At 31.2% G+C, this 13,963-nt stretch overlaps 1 protein-coding gene across 3 annotated transcripts in view; it reads right to left on the bottom strand.

The window, feature by feature from the left end:
* LOC149139742 (zerumbone synthase-like) overlaps nt 1-13,963 on the bottom strand; it is a 187,180-nt gene that overhangs the window by 123,840 nt on the left and 49,377 nt on the right. The gene's annotated exons all lie outside the window — the stretch shown is intronic.

The following is a 13,963-nucleotide window of genomic DNA, read 5'->3' as shown; positions in this document are numbered from 1 at the left end:
AAACCGAAGTCACATTTTAATGCTTACGGAGGTACGAAAGTCCATCACACGTCAAACTAAACGCACATTAAGTTGTAATATGAGCTTGGACGTTATGAACATATATAAAACACACGAGAAGAACACATCCTAAATATATATTACAATAAAATGTGTGACGTGGTGATGATGAATAATGTTATGTTTATGGTATGGTTCACCCAAGCAAAGAAAACTAAGGAAACCAACTAAACCGGAATTGCATGAATGATCCACCAACAAATACTACGAAGGTAATGAGGATTTCATTGATGATATAAAATAACCTCAAATTAACAAAGAATATTTGTGTGCCATTAATATAAAATAGGAACAAACTTCAAATTAAACAGAGATGTCGCCATATAACAAAGATAAACATAGATAGTTTAGAAATTGAGTTGTTTTTTGTGATTTTATAAGTTAGAAATCGATTGAAAGTTTTGGGGTAAAATTTTGATTTGTGTTATTTGAACTAGTTTTCTGATTATATATATGGATTCAGCACCTTGAAATTTTTTTAGGATATTTCCATTGTACAGAAGTTATTTATCAAACTTGTGATTTCAATAAATTCGTGATAGATTTAGAAAAAATGAACCGAAAAAACCAAAAAAAAACTTTCAAAAAATCTCACTAAAAACTTCCTTTACTACACACATTAACATTGATATCAACATCTCGTTTTCATTGTGAGTGTAACCACCAGTCTCTCTGTCACGTTAATAGAAATTGACATGTGTTACCGATGTGTGTTACCGATATATGAAAATATTCATGTGATGCTATAACTCACCATTAGGCCGAGAGCCCGAAAAGTTATGGCTGTTAATTGGCAAATACAATGTAAATGCTGCAGATCAAGATATTCGAATAAATAAAGTTTTAGAACGCAAATGTGAGAATCGATTTATTTGGTAAGCGATTGGTTATTAGTTTTGATTTTAAAAACTAACTGTAATCTCGTTTCGTCTTCCATTCATCTTTCTGTATTTTTGTCATTATAGTTATTAACGCAGTTATGAACCCCCAAATATTTGAGTGAGGGATGTTCGTAGAGGTTGCCAATAGCGTCGTTCAACAACCAAAATGGAGGCCAAGATTTTGCAAGATGGTCGAATGCTACTTTGAGTTTGAATAAAGATTATTTATGTGAGTTCATATGATGGGTATGTGTGTATATGCGTTCGTTAGAATCAAAGCCTAACAAACTATTGTGAGCGTAAATTATCAAGACTATGGCATTAGCCATTCATGCCCTATATTCAATTGGTGTGATTTGACCTATTTTAAATTAATAAGAATAAGGTTTTTAAAATTTTAATTTAATTATTAGTATATAATTTTTATAAAATATGTTAAAATATTTTTATTAATATTTGTATGAATATTAGATATAGTATTTTGGATATGTGATATTAATATGTGCGATATTATTCTATAATATTATAATAAAGTTTATTTATAAGTTATAAATATTTATAATAAAATAAGTAAATTTTCATAATTAAAAATTATGTTAGATTTTTTTATTTTATATATATATATATATAAATATATAACTCATATTATTTTTTATAATTAATGATATTTATTATTATTATTATTATTATTATTATTATTATTATTATTATTATTTATAATTTAAATCATTTTTTAAAATTTAGTAATGTGAAATATATGATGTTTATTTAAATTTAATTTATATGGCTAGATTAGTTTTGAGTTATTTTGAAAATAATAAGAAGATATCTAACTACAAGTAAGTAATTATGAAGTATTTTGAATGTAAGTGTGTAATAGAAAGATATTTTATTATGTCTTTGATTATAATTTATTTATTTATTTACTTAGCTAAGAACTTATTTTCTTTGGATGTAAGAAAGTAGGTTAACGGTCCATGATTGACATCTAGTAAGAGTGAAAGCATGTCTCACTCATTGACTTCAAGTGGCATGATTTTCCTTGAATAACAAATACTGAGTCAACCTACATTCCTAGACAATAACTAACTATGATTTTCCTCATTGTTCATTTGACAATTAAATTCTGATGATTTTTCCTAATATATAAAAATTATCTAACTATTAAATAATAATATCTATCTATTTATATATATATATATATTAAAAAATTACCTTTTATAAATGAAATATTAAAAAACAAAAGCACACATTTAACTAGTTGAAATTGCATTTGGAAAATTATTTATTAATTTAATCAAATAAAAATTTGCCACAGGTCCATAATAATAAGTTTATATAACATATAGAATTTATTAAAGATTAATCAAATCAAATTTTATGAGATATAAATAATATTACCTTTATATTATTAGAATTTACTCAGATTAGTTTTATTTTTTTAAATAATATATTTGAAATTGTAAAATTATATCATATATTTTTGGAAAAAAAGTAGTAATATTATTTTTAATAGAAAAAACGCATTGTTATATGTTTTAATGTATTTTAAAAAATAAATATAACTTGTTTATATATATAGAGGGAGAGGATATAATAATGTAGTCAAAAAATTTTCTTTGTATGTTTTGGTAATATTGTAAATTTTTATGAGGAAAAAAACCTCAAGTTTTAGGCGACTTATAACTAGTCGTGGATTGGATATATAGAAAATTTGGAAATTCTACTTTACATTTGACCTCTATCTTGTTTGAGATTGAAAGGGAAATTGGGAGACAACAATTGTTCAAGTGTCATAAAATATATAGAGAGTTGAACACGCTAGTTGATCACTTATCAAAAGATGTCATTGCAGGTTGTTATGGAGCTTTTGAAATCCATGAGTATAGGCCTTCGAGGTCGTGGTCATAGAAATATGATTATATTAGGAGTTAAGATTATGATGGAGAATATGGGAGCTTTTTGTTTTGTGTAGTTTGATCTTTCTTGATTTTTGAAGCTTTATCTAGATGTACTAAGATCTTGGTGTTTTGCATGATGTATATTTTGATATGAAATATAATGGACTATTTCTAGTGAATAATGTGTGTGTGTGTGTGTGTATGCCATTTTTTATTTAAAAGGATAAATTACATTTTTTTCAAAAGTAGGATTTGAAAAGTGTTTATTATCCCAAAAGTATGAGCTATAATAATAATAAAATGTAATTCTTGGTCGTCGTTGTAAAGATTAGAGTCATAAATTTGTCTACTATAAATAGTTAATAGATAAGGTGTCTTCTCATAGAAGTGAAAAGGTGCAGGGACTTTCATGGATCTCTCATTGCCCAGACGCTTACTATTAGGAACCTCCTCTTTGTAGACAACATTCTCGCCTTTTCCAATGGGTCTCTAAGAGAGATAAACATACTATCAAATACTCTCTCCTTATATGGAAAATACATGGTTATCTCCATAATCAACCTCAAATCTACAATATCCTACCACAATTTGGAAGATGAAGAGATATGTCATATCACCCAGATCATCCCTTTTGAGTCTAAACCTCTGGAGGGAGGCCTAAAGTACCTAGGATTTCAACTTAAACCAATTTTTTACAACAAGGAGGATTGGTATTGGCTCATTTTCAAAGTGGAAAAACATTTGAAAATTTGGTGTCTAAGATGGCTTTCTAGAGCTAGTCATCTGGTCTTGATCAAATCTATCTTAGAAGCCATCCCCAATTATTGGACATCTCTTGCATGGATTCCCAAACGCATCCTAGAAAAAATAAAAAGAATTTGCTCAAATTTTCGTTGGGCTAGGAACCAGGAACCATAGGAGGTTACCTTGGGTGAAATGGGATAAAATTGTTATGTTGAAACTCCTAGAAAGTTCGGGCCTGAAGAACATCTTCTTATTTTCAAAATCCTTTGCTGCTAAATTTTGATAGAGGATGATCTCGAGCAAAGTTTATGGAGATCAATAGTCATCCAAAAATACATAGCCCCAAGATCACTGGAAGATTCGATAAGAAGGGTGGACAATCCAAGGGCCAATATCTCAGTAATATGGAGGATTTTCGTAAATTATTTTGATATCATCATCAAAAGGTTAGAATGTATGGTTGGAAAAGGTGACAAAGTGAGACTTGACCCTGATCCATGGCTTGACAGTGGTCAAAGTCACTTGTTTCACATCCCTCTAATAGAAATTCTAAAAGACAGAGGATACTCAAAACTCGTTCACATTGCCAACCCTACAAATTCATCAATATGTAGACAAGGATGCCTATATTCCAATGATCTTGGATCATAGGAGGAGTAAAGAGATGTATGGAAAGGCTACCTTCAAGCACTATGAAATAATCATATAAGACTAACAGATAGAGAAGATGAACTAATTTGGAGCATCTCTAGTTGTCACGTTATCAAAGACCTTCCCCTAATCATTTGCTAAGGGGTGTGGTTGGCTAGAAGCAAGGTCATTTTTCAGGACAAAACTTTGATACCTAAGTGTATTGCTACTAAAGCCCTCACTATCCTATGTCATTTCCCATAGGAAAACATTCTAGCCCCCCCTGGGGTGATTAGGATAGAAATCATTGATCAAACATGGTTGTGGGCCTACATTTACATGTCAACTGAGGACCATATGCATACTAATAACTAAATAAGAACAATGATAAGAAATTAGAAAACATGTCTATACATTTCTTGTGTAATGAAATTGAATTAAATGTATATAAGTAATTCAACAAATAAAGGCTCACATGGTATATTTGAGATATGTGTTAATGAGGGCACATACAATATCCTCCAATCTTTTAGAGTATTAACAAAGAATTGAGTGAGATCAATTTCATCTAATTGCTCTCTATTTATAAGTCTTCAAGTCGACTATAAGGGATAATAGCAATATGATCCCCTTCAATTTAATTCCATGTTAGATCTTTAGCTAAAAGTTATATCATATCTTCTAGGTATTCAATGTCCAACTCCATAATTTCATCCCACTTTCCCTTTAAATAATTATACCTATAAAAATTTGAAGTAATGGGAGAACAAAGAATATGATAATAAGATTTTATAAATATTTTCCTATATTTCCTTCCATGTCTACATGTGTGACTTCTAGATATGCATTCTTTTATATTTGTGTGCAATTACAAATGTTGCACATATACAAAAGTTGACTTTCATATACATGCACTTTAATATATGTGTGCTATAAAAATTAGGAGCTAGCATGATGGCTTTTGTATATGCACATATATATGGAAGCTCGCATATACGGAAGATGGCCTCTCCATATGCAAAGCTTATATACATGCACATAGATATGGAAGTCAGTTTTTTTATATCCACGCTTCTATATATACATTATAGAATATGCACATATAATAAAGCCATATACTTAAGCTACGTATATATTGAAGTTGTGCATATAAAGAAGCTTTATTTTGTATATTCAAGCTTGCATATATATGTGCATATACAAAATATATACATATACGGAGAAGGATTCTATATATCCACAAATTCTGCATATGTAAATATATATAAAAGCATGCATATACAAAACATGACCTCCATATATGCAAAAATTTTATATATGCACATAGATATGGAAGGCCTCCTTCATATATGCACACTTCCATATATATGTGCATATATAGAAGTTGTGCATATACAACATATGACTTCTGTATATGTGCATATTTTGTATATGGACACACACACAAATACATATTGAAGCATGCATATATGGAAAATGGCTTCCATATATGCGCAAATTTTGTATATGCACATATAAATGGAAGTCTCTTTCATATATATGTGCATACACTGAAGCCATCGTTGTTAGGCCCCTATACTACTAGTGTAACTCCTTATTTTTATTAGTACAACCCCCTTATTATATTGTTGTACTCATGTAGTCCCCATATTGTTATTATTGTGCCCTTACATTATTATTGTTATGACGGCTCTGATTATATTATGACCCCTTAGACTCCTATATATAGAAAGGAGGTATTGTCATTTGTATCATCCAAGAATTGTTCATTTGTGTAATGTAAAGCAGGCTGTCCCCTCAAAGAGACTTATTTCTAAGGCATTCATCTATCTTTTCTATCTTTTTTGTGAGCTGGTTTCATAACATTTCGTATCAGAGCTTTAGATTCTAGGGTTTCACTGCTCCAAATAGGTCATCGTGGAATTTTCACTATAACCTATTTTCTGAGACGTTTCAGAAGTGAAAAAAAAACCCATTTTAGAAGAAATCGTGCTAAACCTTGGTCTAAATTTTAGAGCTTGTCTCACTATATTTTCAGAGATATGATCTAAGGAAGTTAGGGTTTTTGCAAGCTCCATAATTTAATCTAAAATAGGTCATCATGGGATTTTCGCTATAACTCTTTCGCTACGAAGTTTTAGAAGCTAAAACAAAAACCCATTTGAGAAGAAATTGGTCTCAATCGCACGTCCAAATTTCAGATCTTTTCGCACTATATTATCGAGATATGATCTGAGGAAGTTAGGGTTTATGCAAGCTCCAGAATTTCATCTAAAATGGATCATCGTGGAATTTTCGTTATAACGCTTTCACTACGAAGTTTCAGAAGCTAAAAAAAAAAATCATTTGAGATGAAATTGGTTTGAACCTCGACTCAAAATTTCAGATCTTGTATCACTATATTTTCAGAGATATAATCTGAGCAAGTTAGGGTTTTTGCAGACCCTCGAATTACATTCCAAATAGGTCACCTTGGGAAACTCGTCATAACTTTTGTTTTGAGCATCAGATTGAAATTTCATAAGAAGTTTCAAAAAGAGGACTTCCTTTAGTTTTTTGTATATCCATTTTAGGTACTAAGGTCGAAACAGTGAGACATGGCACGTTGTACAAGTTAGCTCTACTGAACTAGTCTATAACCAGGTTAGCGTGGGAGATTTGGCATAACTCTTTCTTGGATAATCAAATTCGGATCAGACTTATGGGGTTAGAAAGAGAACTCAGAGAGCTACCATAGGAATAAATTTCAGAAATTGGAGATCTGAAATTACATAGTTACAGTCGTTTCAAGATCGAGCTCCTAAAATCAAGAAAAATCAAGATGAGGAAGTTTGATGACAAGGATCCTATAAATTGGATACTAGAAATGGAGAAACATATTGATCTACATGGTGTACCACTGTTACAAAAGGTATGTATTGCATCTTCATATTTAGAACAAGATCAATTTTTATGGTATAAAGGGCTTTGTTCTCATAAACCACTTGTTACATGCTCAATTTTCATGACGGAAATTATAGCACATTATGAGGATATGAAGAGCAACACCTTCTTTAGAGAAACACCACAACAATTGGAAGAAAAAAGAGAAAAAGGAATTTGTTACAAAGTGGAATAAACAATTATGGCAACAAGGAACTCTACCCGTCACAACTATAAAGATGGAAGTGTTGCTTCTCCTATCCTTCCACAACCTACAAGGGTTACACCACAACAATTGGAAGAAAAAAGAGAAAAAGGGCTTTGTTACAATTATGATAAAAAATACATTAAAGGTCATAAGTGTGCTAAGAAGAAATTATTTTACGTAGATTATGAAGAGGAGGAAGAAGAGGATCAAGAAACATTAAAAGAGGAAGATATACACCAGGAACCAACCCCAAAGAAAGAAGAATTGAATTCAGCCATTTCTTGTAAAGCATTGGCAAGAATTACCACTCCTCAAACTCTCAAGATAGAAGGACATATCAAGAACAAAAAGGTTCAAGAAGTGAAAGATCACATCGAGAAATAAGAAATGAATACAACCATATCTTGTAATGCATTTATCGGAATTACCACTCCTCAAACTATCAAGATAGAAGGACATATCAACAAGAAAAATGTTCAAGAAGTGAAAGATCACATCAAGCATTAAGAAATGAATCCAACCATATATTGTAAAGCATTGGAGGAAATTTGCACTCCTCAAACTCTGAAGATAGAAGGACATATCCAGAAGAAAAAGGTTCAAGCAGTGAAAAATCACATCAAGCATCAACAACAATTTGTCCAACTTTTAAAGGATAACGCTACTTTGGTGCAGAATCGAATGAAGCAACAGGTAGATCAACATCATGGTAAAAAAATGTTTTGATGTAGGTGATTAGGTATTTTTATGGCTACATCTCAAGCAAGCTATTTATGAGAAGGAAACGTTGGCAATACTACATGCACTTAAGAAATGGCAACCTTACCCAATGGGAAGACACTTCAAGGTAAAAATGGATCATGATAGTCTTAAATACTTTTTAGAAAAAATATTATCTTTAGAAGAACAAAAAAAAAGGGTCACAAATATGTTGGGTTATGACTTTGACATCATATACAGAAAAGGGAAGAAAAATTTTGTTGTAGATGCACTCTCAAGAAAGGATGAGGATGTGGAAGCATTGTTTTGTGCTATTTCTGTTATCCAACCAGATTGGATAAACAAAGCAAGGGATGAATGAAAGAAGGGAAAAGAAGTGTGGCCACTCATTCAAAAGTTGCAGAATATCCCAATTCAAACAATATTGCCGGAACTTGAAGAGGAAGGAAAAATCATATTAGAACTCGGAGCAGTCACAGAAACAAAAACCCGACAGCTACGAAATCAATCAATTTCAGAGTATCTCATCAAGTGCAAGAACTTACCCACTGAAGATTCCACATGGGAGGACAATCTAATTTTATACATAAGCATCAAGAACTACTCAAGCATTGAGAACAACACTTTTTGAAGGAGAGGGGCATGTTAGGCCCCTATACTACTAGTGTAACCCCTTATTGTTATTAGTACAACCCCATTATTATATTGTTGTACACATGTAGACCCCATATTGTTATTATTGTGCCCCATATAAGCCAACTATTTTTATTATTGTGCCCTTACATTATTATTGTTATGTCGGCTCTGATTATATTATGACCCCCTAGACTCCTATGTTCATCTGTTAATGTAAAGGAGGTTGTCCCCTCAAAGAGGCTTACTTCTAAGGTGTTCATCTATCTTTTCTATATTTTTGTGAGCCGGTTTCATAACAATCACTCTTATATACAAGTACATATACCAAAAATGTGCATATACATAAACCATCCTCTGTATATACACAACTTCTATATATGCGCATATATGTGGAAACGTGCATATATAAAAGATGACTTCCCTATATGTGTAATTTATGTATATGAACATAGATATGGGAGCATACATAGATCGAATATGGCTTTTATATATGTGCATATTTTGTATATGCATACATATATGGAAGCATGCATATACGGAAATCGGGTATTTGCATAAGTGCAAGTGAATTTATTAAAGACAACTTCTATATATGTATTTTCATATATATATATATATATACCGAGCTCTACATATGGAATATGGTTTCCATATATGTGCAATTTTTGTATATTCACATAGATATGTAAGCACATATATAGAAGTCGTCTTTTATATATGCACGTGCATTTCCTTTTACGTGTGATTTGTATATATGCACATTTCCATATGTATGTACATATGCTGAAGCTACACATATACAGAAGTCATTTTTTGTATATGCATGCTTCCATATCTATGTCCATATATGGAAGTTTTGCATATACAAAATCCTTTATTTGTATATGTAGTCTTCCATATGCGCAACTTTTGTATAGGCATATATATATATATATCTATATATATATATATATATATATATATATATATATATATATATATATATATAGATATAGAAGTATGCATATATGGAAGATAACCTACATATATGCACTACAGAAAATTTTGAGGGAAATTTATCTTGAATTTTAAAAACATTGGTGAATCTCACTAGTCCTTAATATGAAAACTATAAAATGTTTATTGATATATTTGTAAAATTATTCAAATTTATAATGATTTTATATATATTGTCTATATAATTTTGAATTGTTTAAAGGTTAAATAATTTATATTGTAAAATTTGGGCAAACTATTTTTATAGAAAATGGAAATTGGCGAATCTTTTTTGTGGAAAAATCATGCAAAATTAGCCCACCTGCGAATATTAGCCCTTAAAATTTTCCATGATATGTACATAGATATGGAATCCATATTTTATATATCTATGCTTCCATATCTATTTTATAGAATATGTGCATATATGGAAGCCATATACTTAATTTTCGCATATACGAAAGCTATCTTTGTATATGCAAGGTTCCTATATACATATATATGTGTATATACAAAATCTGCACATATACGGAAAATGGCTTCTATATTTGCGCAACTTTTTTATGTGTACATATATATAGAAACATGAATATACAGAATATGACCTCCGTATATGCACAACTTCTATATACGCACATAGATATAAAAACCAAATTTCATATATGCACACTTCCATATCTATGTGGATATACAGAAGTTGCACATATACAAAAGATGGTTTCTATATATGTGCATATTTTGTACATGCACACACACAGATATATATATATATATATATATATATATATATATATATATATATATATATATATATATATATATATATATAAGTGTGCATATATAGAAGATGACTTCTCTATAAGCGCAACTTCTATATATGTACATATATATGGAATTCATCTTTCGTATATGTATGCTTGCATATCTATGTGCATGTATAGATGTTGTGCATATATAGAAGTTGTGAATATATAGAAGCCATCTTCCATATTTGGATGCTTCCATATATATGTGCATATACAAAAGTCATCGCTTCCGTATATATGTGCATATATAGAAGTTGTGCATATATACAAGATGACTTATATATATGCACAACTTTTATATATTTAGATATATATATGGGAGTGGGCATGTACATAAGTCATTGCTTCCATATATATGTGCATATATAGAAGTTGTGCATATATACAAGAAGACTTATTTATATGCACAACTTTTATATATTCACATATATATGGAAGTGTGCATATATAGCAGATACTTTTTGTATATGCGTGACTTTTGTATATGCACAACATTTGTATATGCACATAGATATGGAAGCATGCATATATGGAAATCAAACATATGCAGACATGTAAATGCATTTATGAAATTTAACTTTTGTATATGTATTTGCATATCTGTATGTATATGCAAAGCACCACAAATGGAATATGGTTTATAAATATGTGCAATTTTTTTATATGCAAGGACACATATAGAAGTTGACTTTCTTACATCCACTTGCATTTCTACATATATGTGATATACATTTATGCATGCTTCAATATGTATGTTCATCTACTAAAGTTACACATATATGAACCAAAACGACACTACACACAGAGTTAGATTGAACAATGTTGGGGCATGCCTAAAAGCTCAGGCATAGGGACAGCCGTCAGCTAAGAGATAGTCTTTAGTTGTAGTTAGAAAAAGGAGAAAAAGAAAAAGGTGTACAATCGTGAAGATAAGTATTCGAGCTAACATTGTAGAAGGTTTTCGTTAGGAGAGAGTGTGATGGAGTGGTGTCACCCACTAGAAAATATAAGCGCTAGTAATTACAAGCCTAATAATTATGATCCACTTCCTATATCATATATGGATCACAGCTAGACAAGTCATCGTAGGTTAGGTTGATTGTAGTTAGATCATCTACAGGGCCAAGGAAAAATGCCAATAAACTATGTTGATGTAGGAGAGTGGAGATACAAGCTGAAGTTTTGAGTGGATAATCCAACATGCATAGTTGTATCGTACAACAAATTAATCCAGTGGTGTGTGATATGGAAACACAACTACTAGAGTGAGGCAATAGATGAGTAAGGAATTAATGTACACTATACAACTAGACTTGATCACAATAGACTTGTAGTGTAGCATAATGCTAGTGTGGAGATGACACTAAGAAGAGGCTGCAACATGAGGTTATAGAGGTTCAAGGATAACAATGGATATAAATAGGGATAGTCGTGTGGGTTATGCACGGAGCAGTAGATGACAAAGGAAAAGTCAAGGTAGAGCTGCTGTGATAGCGGGATAATTGGACAGACAATGGATGGTTTTAAGATCGAGCAAAGGAGATAGATAAGAAGGTTAGATAAGAAGGTTCAAGTCTTAGAGGGTCTAGTATTAGATCTCCCCATCGCCTCCCTGCCCCCTCCCTCTTTTTCTACGTGGAGACATGTTTTTCCCCCCTTTTCAGAATCATCGAAGTATCTTGTAGTATTCATGTCAATGTACTTCAAATGTGTGTTGTCTTTGAATATTTTTTTCCTGATACAAATATTTTGTTCTGGCTAAAAATAATAATTTAATTTCAGATTATAATTGAGAATGTAAATTTTTTTTATTAGAAATCATTTTTCATTATGTTACTTTTTAATTGTTTAATATATATAGAAAATATATATAACTAGTCGTAATGTATATCCATGAATTATAGGTAAAGAAAATATGAAAACAACAGAGGACAATAAAAAATCATATATAAGGACATTCCATACACATTATTTGATGGTACCCTTTAATTACATCTTTAGAAAGGAGATTAATTAGGGATCATGTATTTCTCCTCAAATAATAATATAGCTTTCAAAGTTGGAATAAAGCAAAAATTGACAATTATTATGAAATGGTGGCTCTCAAATTAACTCTATAACTATCTTAAGAATTACATATTTTTAGAGTTTTGTACTAATTATTCAATGATTATGAAGGGAAGCATCACCCCAAAATTTCACTTTATAACCATTATTTTATGATATCCAACAACAAATGACAAACTTCCTATAAATGTTTTTTCTCCCATGTGTGGAGGGACAAGAATAGGTAACTAATTATCTGTTAAAAGAGGATTTGGGGATAGAATGAGGTTTTTCATACCATCTTCATCTTTCAAGATATGCATACAAATAATTTCACTCCCACACCTTATATAATTTTTTTCAAAGGAAGAAAAGCATACTTTCATTCATTGTGTAATGCTTGAAAGTTACATTATGTAGATACACATCCTGTGTATTCTTTTTTTTTTATAAATTGTTGTGTGAGGTATTAAAAAAGAAGATCCTTTGCCTAGAAAGGCCAACCATTAAACATAAATTTATATCAGAAAAACATATGTGTTGTTAATTACAACCCAAGTGAGGTGCATAATTATTCCATTGAGTGAGATATATATTGTCTGAGTGGCTGAAAAGAAAATAAACACAAAACTAGAGAGCATATTTTTGGATCCTATGGCATTATACTCTCGTTGTTTCAAATTCGTTGTCCCTATATGGCCTATGAAAGAACTCATAGGCCTATCCATTAATTCTCTCCATTACACCCCATATTCCTTGATCCATATCAATGCCCTGTTTTTAGAGGCGATTTGTTTGTTTCTCTCTCAGTAAATTTGAGAACATGTAAAAAGAAATAAAGGGTGAATGATTCACATGGGTTCCTCTAAAATAGGCATGAGAATAATGTTCCTGCATACTTGAGTTTTTTTTAGCCAATTAATAGTGACCATAAAACCTGCCAAAACATGAATTTGAGTGCATCCCTTTCCAAGAGTGAATAACACCAAGTTTTTACAAGCTAGGAACTCTACCTGGTTGTTCGTCCCTTTGCCAAAACCAATTTTTCTTATAAAAATGAGCCTCTGTGAGAAAGAAGAAAAGTCCTCCATTTTATTGTCAACTATTGTTTGAGGCTCCATCAAAGGAGGCCCACAACCTTGTTTGAATAGTGATTTCTATACTAATCACTCTAGGTATAGATAGACCTTTTCCCTATAGGAAATGACTTAATATAGTTTGGGCTTCAACAGTAGTATGCTCATGTATTGAAGGTTCCTAAAACATGGCCCTGTTTCTAGGCAACCACACCACCCAGAAATGATCAGGTGAAGGGCTTTGATAGCACAAAAACTGGGGTTTGAGAGCCATTGCTTCCAAGGTTCCTCTCAGTCTACTCCTTCACATGGACCTATATGTCCAAGTGTTCCAAACTTGCTGATAGAGAGGGCAAGT

Source organism: Pinus tabuliformis, chromosome X (assembly GCF_031772625.1).
Source record: "Pinus tabuliformis cultivar Carrire ecotype Pingquan chromosome X, CPIR1, whole genome shotgun sequence".
In the NCBI taxonomy this organism is placed as follows: Eukaryota; Viridiplantae; Streptophyta; class Pinopsida; order Pinales; family Pinaceae; genus Pinus; species Pinus tabuliformis.
This window is presented reverse-complemented; position numbering and strand designations above follow the sequence as displayed.